Raw genomic sequence first — 14640 nt, 5'->3', positions numbered from 1 at the left:
TCAGTTGTTCAAGGGTTCATTATATCGTCGCTAGCCCTAGTGTCAAAAGTCAGTACTAACCGCCATTCTTCTGTCGAGGTGCTTAGTGATTTAGTTTCCGTGAAATTGACCTTTCTTTTCGAAATAAAACCTAGAAGGTATAATTCACAGCCCATATGAATGTACAGTTAGGTCAAGTGACCCAAAATTAATATATTCTGAAAGTTTCAACATTCTGCATAGTCTAGAAATCGAGATATTTAAATAAATAAACAATACGTAAATTTTTAACAGAAGTCGGGCGATATGATGCTAGTTCTTCGCTTTGAAAATATATTAGATGTTCATTTTTCTTCGTGGCTGCAGAAGTCAATTGTTGCTGCAGAAATTTCGTAAACATTAAACATTATCGCAGATAATTCTATTTTCAGTGAACATACGTAGGATTTTTTTTTTCTCGTTTTTAATAAAGCTACCAGGTATTACATAGTATTGTGTGTGGGATGAAAGAGTCTTGGGTTCGAGTGAGGTTGTCGTGCGGTGATCGGAGCGGGAAATGTTTGTAGTGATTATAGATTTTAAAGTATTATGATGAAATGTGTAAATAGGCTGGGCGTAGATAGAGGAAACAGGGTGTTTGTAGAATATAGCGTCGTGGCAAATGAATATTAATGTGAATATGAATATTAATAAGTATATGAATATTGTAGTAAATGAATATAGAATATAGGACACCCATATAGTTAAATATATAGTAGCCCAGTGAATACTTCGCCGCGTGTTGATATATAGATATTGAATAGATACGTGTAACTACAAACATCTCAGGTTCTGACCCCTGCACCATAATATCACGCGGACCGGAGGGCGATATATAGTCGGACTACGGTAATACTTTGTAGTTTATGTGTCATAATAGTAATCAACCATAGTAATACCATCTGATAGAATGGGTAGCATCATATAATCGCTGACTAGACATATTGAATAATAAATTATGAAAAGACAATAGTAGTTAGACAACAGGGCTGTAGTGAATCATATCTTCTGGTCGGTTTTAAAAATAGAATGTACCACTCCGTGAGATTTTTTTTTCTTCACGTTACCTACTCAGGCTAGCTTACAATGTTCATGGAGGCGACAGCTCTGACTGGGTACAGAATCAAAACAATTAGTTATTGAAATTTATTTTCGCGTACCCGGATGTCGACCCCTAGTCCCTTTAAGTATTTTCATTTCTTTTCTTAGTTTAATTAGACGAGGGAAATTAACGACGTCCCAGACTGTGGCATGTCTGCGCGGGGTAGCCATCGGTGATGTTTGGGTTATTGAAATCACCGATCCAAAATTCAGTTTATTTATTTTTTTTTTTTATTTTGGCAAATTCTAATTAGGGATATCTTAGCTATTACTCTAATTTCATTACTATTCTGGAATCTTCTAGTTTCCAAGAGGTCGGATGATTTTTTTTTCTTTTGAAATTCTAAATTAACGCCGTCTCTAACCTTCCGGAGGATTTTCGGGACCCTGCTGGTTTGGGCCGGATACGGGGATCGGATTTCAATCTTACAACCAAACTCTTGTGGGATTGGGATCTGATGGACACAGAACTTGCATCCTTGGCAGCAGGACGCCCCTTGAGTCTACGTATTTGAGTAGACCACCCTTTCTGGCATGTTAAGAATATTTTGGCTATGGATTTTGTTGAGAGCGAAATTCGACTTCTAACTTTGTAGCGTTAGTTATTTCTCACTTAAGTCTTTGGCGCCCCTATTCTTCGTCTTCCTTCTTCTCTATCTCTCTCTCTGTCTTCATTTCTTCAAGTTTTTTTAATTTTTTCAACCTTCCCCCCCCCCGATTTTGAACTTGTTGCTTACAATTTATTTAACTTACAACTCTGATCTGAAATTACCAGCTGAGACGTTGCAAGACACGATTCATAGATAAAGTAGATAATAATTGGGTCCTCCGTCACATTTTGACCTATCGCTGAAATGAACAAAGACTTAGTATTTGACGACACTTCGATTACGTTCTTTCACCGTCGTTCCTCTTAAGTTTCTTTTTAATCCATTGGTCACTTTCCTTTCTGTTTTGGTTTTCAATTACCTTGTAGTTAACCTGGGCCCAGAAATTGTATTTTGATTTACCTAGTTATATCTAGAAATGCTCTGTGTTACGTGCCTGCCTCACAAAGTTTTTTTTTCTCCTTCATGATTTAAACACGAATTGATTATATAAAAGTTAAAAATTTATAGACGCGCGGTATCAGATAAAATTTAATTTGTTTCCAAATGTAATGTTGGAAGTCATTTGTTTTCTTGGACAATGTTGCAACCTTGTAAAATTTTATTGTTGGGGATGATTAATTTAAATGTGTGCGCATTTATTATAAATATATATATATAGAGAGAGAAATAAATACTTCGAAATATATGTGTAATTAGTATGTGAATATGATGTTAAAGTAAAAGTATGATATTAAATGTATTATGAATATATGTAAGAGCGCTCGTGTCTGTCCCCCTAGACGTGTATTGGTTGCTATAGTTTACCAGAAGTCTTCCGACGAATTTAAGAATGTAGATTTTGTTAAGAATACCGCCGTGCACTTAAGTAATTTTCCTTTTCCTCTGAATCAATGTAAGTGATAACCTCTGTAATTATATAATGGCATGCATTGAAAAAATATCGGCAGGTCTAAACGTAACCCACATCATAACAAATATTATCCCTGGACAATTAACCTAAAACCATTGTGGAAAGTGCACCTTGAATCCTTCTCACCTACATGTGTATCCTGTGACTTGACCAGTTTTTTTTTTTATCCTCAATTTGAACCATCATACTCCGTACACCTGTGGAAGATCATTTTTTTTTAATCCGAACCATGTATAAACATATACGAAAGTGATCCTAATGAAAGGTCTCGTGAAGTGTCCCAGTGTTGGATAAATAACTTGAAATTATTCGATTAATAAATTTGGAAATAGACCGTCTAAGAGGAGAAACCTCCTCTAGTGAAAGTTATTTTCTCGAAATCCCTAGATGGGTATAGACGTAGCAGTGTGCGATTGCAGATATAAACTGTTACCAGTTACAAACCAAATATAGACGACGAATGGTTTTGTAAACCAATAGATATATATATATATATATACATATAGAGATATATATAAATGACCACAAACTAAGTTAAATGGAGCGAAACGTTTTGGACACTACGACTAGTGCGTGAGTTGTGATTTGGACGCTCGAAATTATTAATATTTTAATATCTCGACGTGAGGTAGAGACTCATATAAGTTCTAATACACCAAAAAGTTTTTTTTTTCTTTCCTCTTTGTCCAATTTTTTTTAAGTGAAATAAGTTTTTTTTTTCTTTTGCGTATGTCGCAAATCATCATTTTGCTTTAGCATGCCTAAGATATGATACATGTAACTATTTTTTTTTCCATTTGTCAATATGATTGAATATATAAAAAATTACTAAAATATAACACTATGTACTCTATTAATATATAACCAAGAACTTGTGCTTTTAATATTTTCTTCATAATTATTTGTTTTGTCCTTTTTTTTTCACTATGAATGTAATAAACTATTTGTACCTTTGTAGTTAGTTGGTTTCCTTTAAACATATATACACTGTCCTGAGTGAGTGAGCGTGTGAATGCATGATAGATTTAATATAAGTAATTTTAGTGATATCATTTGTCATATTAACATCTGTAATATATGTGTCATGTTTTAATATATGTGTTAAGGTAAATAACCTAGGTCATGAAGGACCGTCACTAATGGTTTAAATCGGCTCGAGGAGTGAAGCAAAAATAGCAGGATAAGCCTAAATACGACATCTTTCTTCCAGGAAGTTGAAATTCTTATTGATACGATACATAAATTTATATTGAGTTTATAAGTTTGATTTTTTTTTTTCTTTCCTTGGCTAATTCATATGTGTGGTCGATCCTAGAGGACAGAGTTCAGATGCTGGATAGTTATCAGTCACCGGTCGGAATAACTTTACAAAGAATTAAATTTCACTTTTCTCATTTCCAGGTCTAGGTCTGGGCAACCCCATGATCGTGGTGCCTGGAGCTAGGTCTGGGTGGTATGAGGGAACATGTGTCTATTCCGAAGCATTCCAAAATTGATTAGTTGTTAATAACATTTAGAATGATTCATCTTTCAACGACTTTCCCGACCTTTTACTATATTTCCGGAATTATCCAGTAATCTGTTTCTCATTAAAATACCCTATTTCTTTTCTTTCTTCTTTACCTACCTCCTTCTTTTACCCTTCTACTTTCTTCTCTTTCTTTCCTATTTCTGAATGAAAGAAAACGGAGTCATGATTGAGAGTAGTCGCTATTGGCACGGTCAATAAGTTGTTTCGATGAGTTTCTTCGGGAGTCCGATATGGAATAATTAACAATAACAAAAGGTTTATTGGAAGTTACTCTATTGGGAAATAATCTGGATTTCAATCAGTAAGTGATCTTTCGTAATCGTCCTCGTTAAAGAAAATTAATTTCAGCGACTCCTCTCCAACTCTACATTAGCTCTTTTATCTTCGTTAAATTTTTACGTCTTCTTTCAATTTTGGCTAACCGTGACAGGATCCGTTGCCCTAGAAACTGCAGTTTCTATGGCAACGGACAAAAGTTTTCTTTCATATTTGTATCTGATAGGTAAATTTTTCTTCTATACAATGCATTATTTACTTTTCAACTTGTGCCAATGCGTGACTAAAGAAGAATTTTGATGGCTATTGCCCACAGTAGCATTGAATAATAGCTTCTACCTCGTTGTCAGAAAGAAAGGGATGCTATTTTATCTTTGGGAAAAGATTAGAGTCGCAAGGTGCAAGTGGATCGAGACAGTACGGCAAGTGCCGTGAAACATTTATGAATTGCAGTCATTGCAACCCTTCTTGCAGTCGTGTGCTGGAAGGCGTTATCCTGCTGAAGAATAGGGTCCAAACACTTCCGGGCGCAGCACAACCTTGCGTGGAGCTTCTCCAATGTTTCGAGTTAGCGTTGAGAGTTTATTGTGGTTCCCTGTTCCAAGAAGCTAATGAGTAGGATCATTTTCAAATCCCAAGGTACCCATGACTTTCTCCACAGATTGTAAAACCTTGAACTTCCTAGTACTTAAAGTTATGCTATGACATTACTAAAACGATGGTCTTTTGTTCTTGGAATCAAAATAATGTGCCCACGATTCTTCCCCGAATGCACTAGAGGAAAATCCTTATCCTAAGGTTCGCACCAGGCCAACAAACTCTGGCACACTTGCTTCTTCTACACCTTGTACTGAAGCGTCAGCATTTGTGGAACCCCACGAGCACACACCTTGTCATACCACAGCACCTCGGTTACGAGAAAGTGCACTTTTTCTCGGAAAACGTTGCGTTCTGTGGCGACCTGTTACCTGTTACTATTTGATTCGACACTTACCGGGAATTATTTTATCGATACGATTTCGAAGCTGCTCATCTGATGCGGTGAGGAATCGTCCACTGAAAGGTTGATCAAGTATACTAGATGTAAATCGGATTTGCTTTTCAGCTTCCTAGTTTACCGTCTCACTACATTGACGTCAACAATAGGGTCCCCCTAAACAGCTGTCATTCGGCGATAATTTGGATGCGCTTGCGACCCTCAGCAGTCAGGAATTCAATGATGACTCGCTGTTTCAACCTCATTTCCATGTTGATGGCCATCTTCTTCAGTTAGCAGTACACTAGTGACACCTGGGAACAACATAGAGTAAACATGTGAAAAACATAGAGGACAGGTATAGCTATCAGATACAAAAAGAATTTTGAAAACCGGTCCATTGAAAGATATGTCTCATGTTTGTGATCGCATCAGGGAAAACGGCAGATCAGTTGGAAACAAATTTTTGAACATAAATAGCACCTGTCTCAAGGTAGGTTTTTATCATGTCATTTTGATTCGAGGCTGTATCATGAGGAAGATATGTGGGAGTCAAAATGTTTGCGGAAAATATACTATCTCACGAGTTCCTCAAGCTAGAAACTTGAAACTCTGCATATAAATTCCTCATTAAAAATATGTGCACAAATGGGTTCATTCATTCGCGGTAGTCTAAAAGGTATTGAACCATTTCTTACGAGATGATGTTAGTGAATGAAATCTTAGGATACGAGTAACAGCGGGTCAGGTGAAACGCTAGTCCACAGCTGACAGTTGAAGCTAGTACATATGCAAAACATGTTGGAATTCTTATAACCAGACGTAAGGTATTGCACCATGAAAATATGTGAACTTTCCGCAAAATGCCCAACGTTTTACAATTTAATTCCGATAAAGATGCAAATGCTGTACAGGCCCATGAAGAAATTTCGCGTGTTTATGGGAAAGATACGTTATCAAAAAGTTGTTTATGGGAAATATGTGCTAATTATAATATGATCAATGTAAATATTTCTTCATTTATTTCTTAAAAAAACTTATGTTTTTGTCATAACAAAACGTATGACAAGAAACAAATGAACTATTCTATAAAGGTAACCAAGAAAGTTTTGTCGTTATTTGTGGAGGTCTGTGTTCAATTGGACCTCACATCGTGAGTTCAATGCGAACTGAGATAAGACGAAGGTCAGTTGTTGGTGTGGGTATATCCAACAAACTACCTGCTTGTGGCAGTCCAGTAAAACCGTGAATTTGCGTAAGGACAGAGTGGACATGGGATTTTCACAGAGAGTCATAAGGGCGTGTATGCTTTACGAGTTCAAACTGGGGTCAAACGCCGCTGTGGCAAGGCGGAAGATACACCAGGCCTTTGGTGAGGATGCCCGACTACGCGGACAGTGCAGTGGTGGTTTAACAGTTTAAAGACGGTGACGAATCACCCGAATACACACCACTTGCCGGAAGACCAACACACGCACAAAATGAAGATCTTCAGGCAGTAATTGAGGCGAACAGTGACCAGACATGTGAGAAACTGGGACTACAATTCAGGGTGAGTGGAGAAACTATTCGGTAGCACCTTCGTCAACTTGGAAATCACTACAAGTTGGGTCGATGGGTCCTACATGATTTGACTCCGGGCTAGAAGGCAACGCGAGCAGACACCTGTGTTTCTTTGCTGTCTCGTCTGAGGAAGGAACCATTCCTGAACAGGGTTTGAAATGTGATGAGAAGTGGGTCCTGTATGAAGCTCCACGGCGTCGTTGTCATTGGTTAGCATCACATGAACCAGTTCCAAAACAGCTGAAACCCACACTGCACCGGAAGAAGGTCCTCCTGTGTGTTTGGTGGACTGCTCGTAGCATCCTTGCATCGGGAACTGTTACCAGCTGGTCAGAGCATCAATGCAACTGTGTAGTGTCGGCAGTGAGCCATGTTCAAGAAAAACTAAAAATTCTGGAGCCAGCACTTCTGAATCGCAAAGCGGTCCTCCTGTTACAGAAAAACGCTAAGCTCCACGTGGCTAGGATGAGCGGGACACTATTCTACGCCTTGGATGGGAAACACTATTGCATCCACCGTACTCTCCGGACATTGTACCGTACGATTATCGCCTATTCCATTCCTTGGACAATCACCTTAGAGGATTCCAGTTGAAATCCCTAGTAGAGGTGCAAAATGCACTTGATAACTTCTTCGCTTCACGGGGCACCACGTTCTACCCCGATGGAATCCATGGTCTTCCAGAACGTTGGTAGAAGATCGTCGATGCTGATGGGAGCTATTTTTGATCTTCCAGATACATCTTAGGTGACATATCAATATTCGAAGGTGGCGGGTGACAGAGCGACAGAACTTTCTTGGTTACCTTTATAATTAACACGATTTAATAAATGCAATAAAAATAAACTATAAGTGCTCTATTTAATGGAAAATATATTTTTCATGATCATTGAGACTTGTATTAATTACTCTTAAGTGGTTTTGGAATGTCTTTTTTTTTTTTTTTTTTTTTTTACGCTCCAAGGAAAACAGGATGACAGATATTATTGTGGAAGTGAATAAACCGCCGAGCTTAATTTTAATTATTGTGGGTTTTCTAAGGGAAACGTACTTCCGCTAAGACAAACCACATGATTTTTGTCATCACCGATAGAGGGAAATCGAAAAAAAAAGGTCAAAAAAGTAATGAAATCCGGAGAACGAATATTGTTCCTACCTCTATATGCCACACCAGTTATGCTCTGATACTTTAGTTCCTAACCAATCACCATTGAACATGTCAAAAGAAACACCGTAAACTCCGTCTAATTATACTATTCGACCCCCTTTGTTACCATTTACATCAAATAACATTGTGTGATTGTATGTTCCACTCAACACCTTGTTTTCTTCATATAAAATCATATCAGAGTGTCGCCAAGGCATCCTTTTGGAATCCTAAATTCTACGTTGCAGGAGGTAACTATGATTTTTATTATTTCAATCATTATCATTGCTAAGAGACTTAAAATTCAATTTCCCTAGAGATACCATTAACGACAGATCAAAATTTTAAATATTGAGTCAAGAATTCCTTCTTATTGCTTTCGAAACATGAACTATAATATTTCTCGATGCAAACTAGAACACACTCGCTTGAACAATGTACTGTATTTCATACTTAAATTTCATTTTGCAAAAACGATTTTTTTTATTCAAATATTTTTTAAAAATATTTAGGTCTACCTTCAAATTGTAATTCATAGAAACAATGACATGAAAAATGTAAGAATGAGTGTTCTATTTCAATATACTTGGATACAGTGGCGTAACTAGTTTTACTGTGCCCTGGATCGATCGATAATCGATTCACTCATTTCCGCCCCCAGCCCCACACATTTCAGCTGCTGCGTTATAAACAGTATATTGTTATGTATACTAACAGTATACAAAGTTATTTTTATTAAGAAACCTAAAATTCCAGATCCAGGATTTAGAAAGGGGGCACGGGGCTCGCGCGCCCCTCCATGTAGAGTAAAATATATAAATTAGTCCCAAATAAAGCGCTTGTTCAAAGGCTGTGTGTGTGTGGGAAGGGGGGGGAGTGTTAAAATTTATCTCGAAAGGAAGTTTCTGAGTGCGTTCTCCACTCATTGCAGATAATGTATGTGTTTCCAGTTCATGGTAAACCTGAATTCTCTCGTATTGAACAACATGGCTTTCCTCAATGCCGGCTTCAGAAGGGCGGAGATAAATACGCATTATGAAGCACTGTAGCTCTTATTTTTAGTTAGCGAACCAAATATCGAAAAATGTCTCAAGTTTATTTTTCAGACTTGCGCCCCTACCTCTCAAAAATTCCTGGACCCGCCCCCGGTATCGGCTGTTGCCAATTAACTGCTAATAGTCATAGCGTATCTTTTAAAATGTTTTCAAACGTTCTTTGCATAAGGAACAGTTTTCCGTACTCTTCTTTTTCGCCCTTGCGCCTTGGAGCAACTGCTCCACTCGCTCCATTGTAGTTACGCCACTGCTTGGATATTTTGAATAGCTGTATGTAGTGTTCCCTTATTGTTATCATTTTACTTTCTAAATTCATGTAATAAATCTTATATTTGTATCTCAAACTGCCTCTTAGTATAATTCTAACAGTCAGAGCTTCTTTTCTCTGAGGTAATTGACTCTTTAGATAAAAATATTCCGAGCTGGTTTCTTTTGAGAGAGGGCCTAGATTCGTGACGAAACTGTGATACGGGTTGCCTTGTATAATTCACTTTTGTAGAGAAAGATTTTGTTTCACTGCCGAGAATCGATCCCTAGTTCCTTGCGCTCGAGAGGATTATAATAGAATAGAGATTATACATATAGTTAATAAACTATTAACACATGATTAACAAACTATTCACCCAAACCCTTCAATTATTTCGTATGCCATTTCAAATTTATTTTTTCAATCTGGGTTTCTGTTAGGCTTTCGTTATAATCAGATACGACTGAGCATGCGTCAAATACTTGGAAATTATATCTGTTGCAATGCATAAACGAATTTTTCGCACAAGTCATATCTTCTTTTACGTCATAATAACTTAAGTAAAACAGGTTGAATCTGTGAAATGATAGGGTTTTGCAATGATCGTTAATAATAATAAAACAATAATAGAATTGCGATAGCATATACGAAATTATAAAATTTGACTAGGAAAATTAATTCTAATAATAATAATCTCTTCATAGGGCCTTAGTGGCTCGCCTTGACTAGGGATGCGCACGAGACGAGTCGAGACAGGATTTTCCTGGCAAAATTCGAGTCGAGACACGGCTCTTCCAATAGAGGAATATACATTTTTCGAGTCGGGAAATCACTTTTACAGCACATTTTCGAGACGAGACAGCCACAAATCTTGTCTCTTGCGCATCCCTAGCCTTGATTAGTATGAAAGGATTTTAATTGTCTTAGAGTTTTTGTGTAAACTCAAGAAACTAGCGTAGGTGAATAGTTAACGTATTGGATTTGTAAACAGGAGAATTGGGTTCGAAACCAGGAAGTCCAAACTTTTTAACATTCTTTAATTTTTCATTTCAATTCGTAGTCAGTTCGATAAGCAACATGGAGGAGGAAAGAGATGTTGGAATGACGAAAATGATGGGAAATTAAAGTAGGACTATGCATGGAGGGAAATATCTACAAACTTTTTTCAGTTGTTCCAGATTTAATATTTTCAGTTAATTTCAATCATTTTCTAACTCATGTATGATGAGTGTTTTTTCTTTCTTCTCACATAAGAATGTAGTGAAATAATACATTATGCACACAACGAATGTTAATGACATTGATATATGGCACTCATTGAACAATAGACCCTACTCTCCAAACAATAGAGATTAATCTTAAAGTGTAGATTTTTTCGTGCATCAGTTGCACAGCAGAAGCCTGTTTCACTGTTCCACAAGCTTACTAACTGCTAGAATAAATACGTGTAAGTTAGGTTGCATTTATCCAGCCGTTTGTGATACCAGCAAAAGTGCTAGACACGACCTAATGGAATTATAGCAGTCAGGGTTCAAATACTTTCGTGGTTGACTGAACGTGCTAAAATGCCACAAGCTGAAGTCATCGTGTATCCTTAATGGTCAAAGATAGCATTTTGCAATCGTAGCTCATCGGGCTCGCGCGGATATAGGCTTGCTATACTGCAAAAGGCTCGCGCTCACTGGTATGTTTTATCTTATCACTCATGACTCAACTAGAATCTTATTATCAATGAATATTGATGCTAAACTACAACAGAATTCAGAATTCTAATATTCTTTTGCTTCTAGTGAACCCATCTCACCACCAGCAGTAGAGTATCTGGTTTCTACCTATCGTTGTTCGGCCTCTACTAAGCTCAGTAGTTACAAGATGTTACATTCTAGACATAGAATAGTTTTCTCTGGTTGCTGGGTTTTATCCATCAACATTATCCCAAATTACTAACGCTATTGGTCGACGTTTCTTTATCTTTTGCTTTTAACCCCCCGATAAATAGCCTCTCGCCAAGCGGAAACTTACAATCCTGTCACTTTTGCATGTTCCTCGTAGAAAAATTACAATGGAACCTGGCATATATACGTAGATTGAGATATGTGACCAGGACCAAGTGCTTCGAAATTTGCGAGACAGTGCCCAAACAATGTCGTTTCTAATTTCAATGAATCCCACGTGGTCTCAGACTTACACTCGTTCGATCTTAGGCTCACTATCCTCAATGATACAGTACTGCGGTGGCTCAGTGGTGGAGCGTTCATCTTTGATACATGGAGTGCTTGGTTCGCCCCAAAGTGAGCTTTGTGGTGGACAAACACCATGTGCGTGGGTTTTTGGGGGTTCACCCGCTTCCTTACACTTTCTTCATTCTACCATTTCATTCATTTCTCATCGTCACCGTCCCCTTTAGCCTAGCCGGCATAACGATTTCATTTAATTTCTTAATGAGACTCACACTAGCTCGGTCTTGCACTCATTAACCTCATTGGCTCACGCTCACTACGGGATCGGGATCGCTATCCTCAACAGAGATTGCACTCTCTCAGGCTCGCACACTATTATCAAGCTCAAGACCGATTGAGACGGGCTCGCAGGCTTGGACATTCCTCATATGAATAAAAAAAATGCTGCACTTGCAACTAATGCTTCTACTTATTAAGATAAATAAAACTGAAGATATAACGAACTCTATGACCTATGGAACCCAGAAGTTCAATGCCGCATTCACGAAAGTTCCCCACTGACTTCTGTCTTTAGCCACCTGGGTCGAATTTCTAGTTTGTATTCCTATTTCTGTGAGATTCATCTTAAAATTGTCCTCCCATCTCGCCTGGATCTTCATAGTGGTGTTTTTCGATCGGGATTCCAGCTAACATTTTGAAAACATTCCTAAATTTTTCCATTTTGGCTACGTGACTTTCCAATCTGGACACCCTAGACTTAATGATTCTAACAATATTAGGTAAATGGCATAAATTATGTATTCTTTAGTTCTTCTTTACGAAGTTTCCACCATTCCCCATTTCCGTCCCTCTTGGGTTTAAACATACGTCTTAGGGTTTTATTTTGAAATACTTTCAGTCAACATTCTTTGCTCAAAATAAGCGACCATGTTTCGTTTCCACACAGTACATCATGCATAATTATATTTTAATATATTTTAAGCTTCAAATTCTTCGACACAATTCGTCAAAAAAAAAAAAAAAAGGTTTGGACTGAATAATAACATAAATTCTCAGCTTTAAGTCGACATTTAATTTCTCTGTAGATATGCCCTAACAGCAAAGGATGTGATACGCATGTGCCATTTAGGTGTCCCAGCTACTTTTTAGGTACCCGACATTTGGCACATATGATATTCATGTACTAAGTATGTACTTTAGCTACCTACAGTTTTAGGTACTTATTATACCTAATTGATATTTGCAACTCTGTACCACAAATATAGCATTTATATGCCGGCTCAGTTTCGCACTCTAACAGTCATTTGTTTTTATGTCGTCACTTGGGAGATATGTCTGTCATTCGTCCTTTAGGAACATACTATTTCAGATACTCTAACAGTATAAGATGTGATAAGCATGCTACATTTAGCTGTTCTAACTTCATCTCCCACATTTGATATATTTGTTGCTTCTTTTTCTAAGCGAGTGTGTACTAAAGCAACAAACGCATCAACTTTATTAGATGGCGACTGTCCCCGATCATTTGAAAGTGAATATGGAAGAACCATGAAATAAAGTAGACACTCGTCATTTTGTTATAAAATTACATGGTGAGTAGATTTTATCTGATCCCAAACGGTTATTGTTGAATATACGCGATTAAAAGAGCATTCTGATTAGCCAAATTCAAAAGACCTCAACCATTTATGCCTCTATTAGCGACATTGTCTTCATCGCCTCTGTTGCTAAGTCGGTAGGGCACGCGGCTAGTTATCCAAAGGTTGGTGATTCGCGCCCCCCTGGGGGTATATTTTTTTACTTGTTTAAAGTGTTTTTTAGACTTACCTTAATGTAAACACACTACGCATATAGGCGATTTAAGATATTTTGGGGGAGTAAGTTTGTGGTTCATTGACGCTTAGGCATGGGGAACATACCTAGAACATACTAGGCACGTTCCCCAGATACATGTCAGGCATGTGCCTAGGGGCGGACATGGACTGTGATTATCACTTGCTATCCATGTGATTTCTCTCTCAGAGGTACATAAGGCACATACTGGACACATTCCCATGTACCTGAAGGAACATGATAGGCATATGCCTGCTATGTGATTGTGCTGTTAGGGAGTTTTGGTCTGTTAATGTTGATCGTAGATATTTAAACGTCCACTTTGTCGAAACTATTACTTGATGTTTTAATTTGCAGTATTACAGTAGACCCTATTATTGATATCCATAATGTGCAGCATTACAGTCACGTCGAATTTCCATGTATTTAGTTCTTTTAATCAATTTTCTTCTAAACCCTTGTTCCTGTAGGTGTTTAATGGAATCTCTGCATTTCTTCCTATTGTTATCTTATCACAACCTTTCAGATTGACGTAATCAGAATAAGCCATAACATGGGAAGTGCCATTCAGCTCTAGGCCTCTGATACTATCTTTAATTTTCCTTATAGGGTATTTCAGAAGAAAATCCTATTGAAGTGTAGTTTAGTAATGGTAACCTCTCATCTCCTTGTTTCAGTCAATTCTCGAGGTGAAACAGCATGGGCAAATATTTGTCTACCTCTACTTAACTTTGGATTTCATTTAATCTCAGATTTATTAATCTAACTAGCTTTATCGGTATACGAAATTCGGTAAGAATGTCATATATTAAATATTTCCCTTGTAATCGAGTTGTAGAACTTTCTGAAATCAGTAAATAATACTAGATATACCGTTGTGTTATATTCCCATCTCTTTTCGAGTATTTGACAAATGGTAAATATATGTTCGATAGTTGATCGCATCTCGTTTAAATTTGTACCGGTTATCTCCAATAATTTCATTTTTGTATATGGTCAATCTTGCTAACAGAATGTTTAAGGTGACTTTATAGGATGTTGACTAAAACAGATGTCTTGATAATACAGGTATTGCAAACAGTATGTCGCTTTCTTTTGTGAATTAGAATACTAATTGACTCTTCCCAGACTTTTTGCAATTCCTTTTTGTTCAGATGAGGAGAGTGAGTATGCATATCTCGTTCCATAACTT

Source organism: Thermobia domestica, chromosome 3 (assembly GCF_964235325.1).
Source record: "Thermobia domestica chromosome 3, izTheDome1.hap1.1, whole genome shotgun sequence".
In the NCBI taxonomy this organism is placed as follows: domain Eukaryota; kingdom Metazoa; phylum Arthropoda; class Insecta; order Zygentoma; family Lepismatidae; genus Thermobia; species Thermobia domestica.
The sequence above is the reverse complement of the archived record's forward strand: the minus strand, read 5'-3'. Positions refer to the sequence as shown.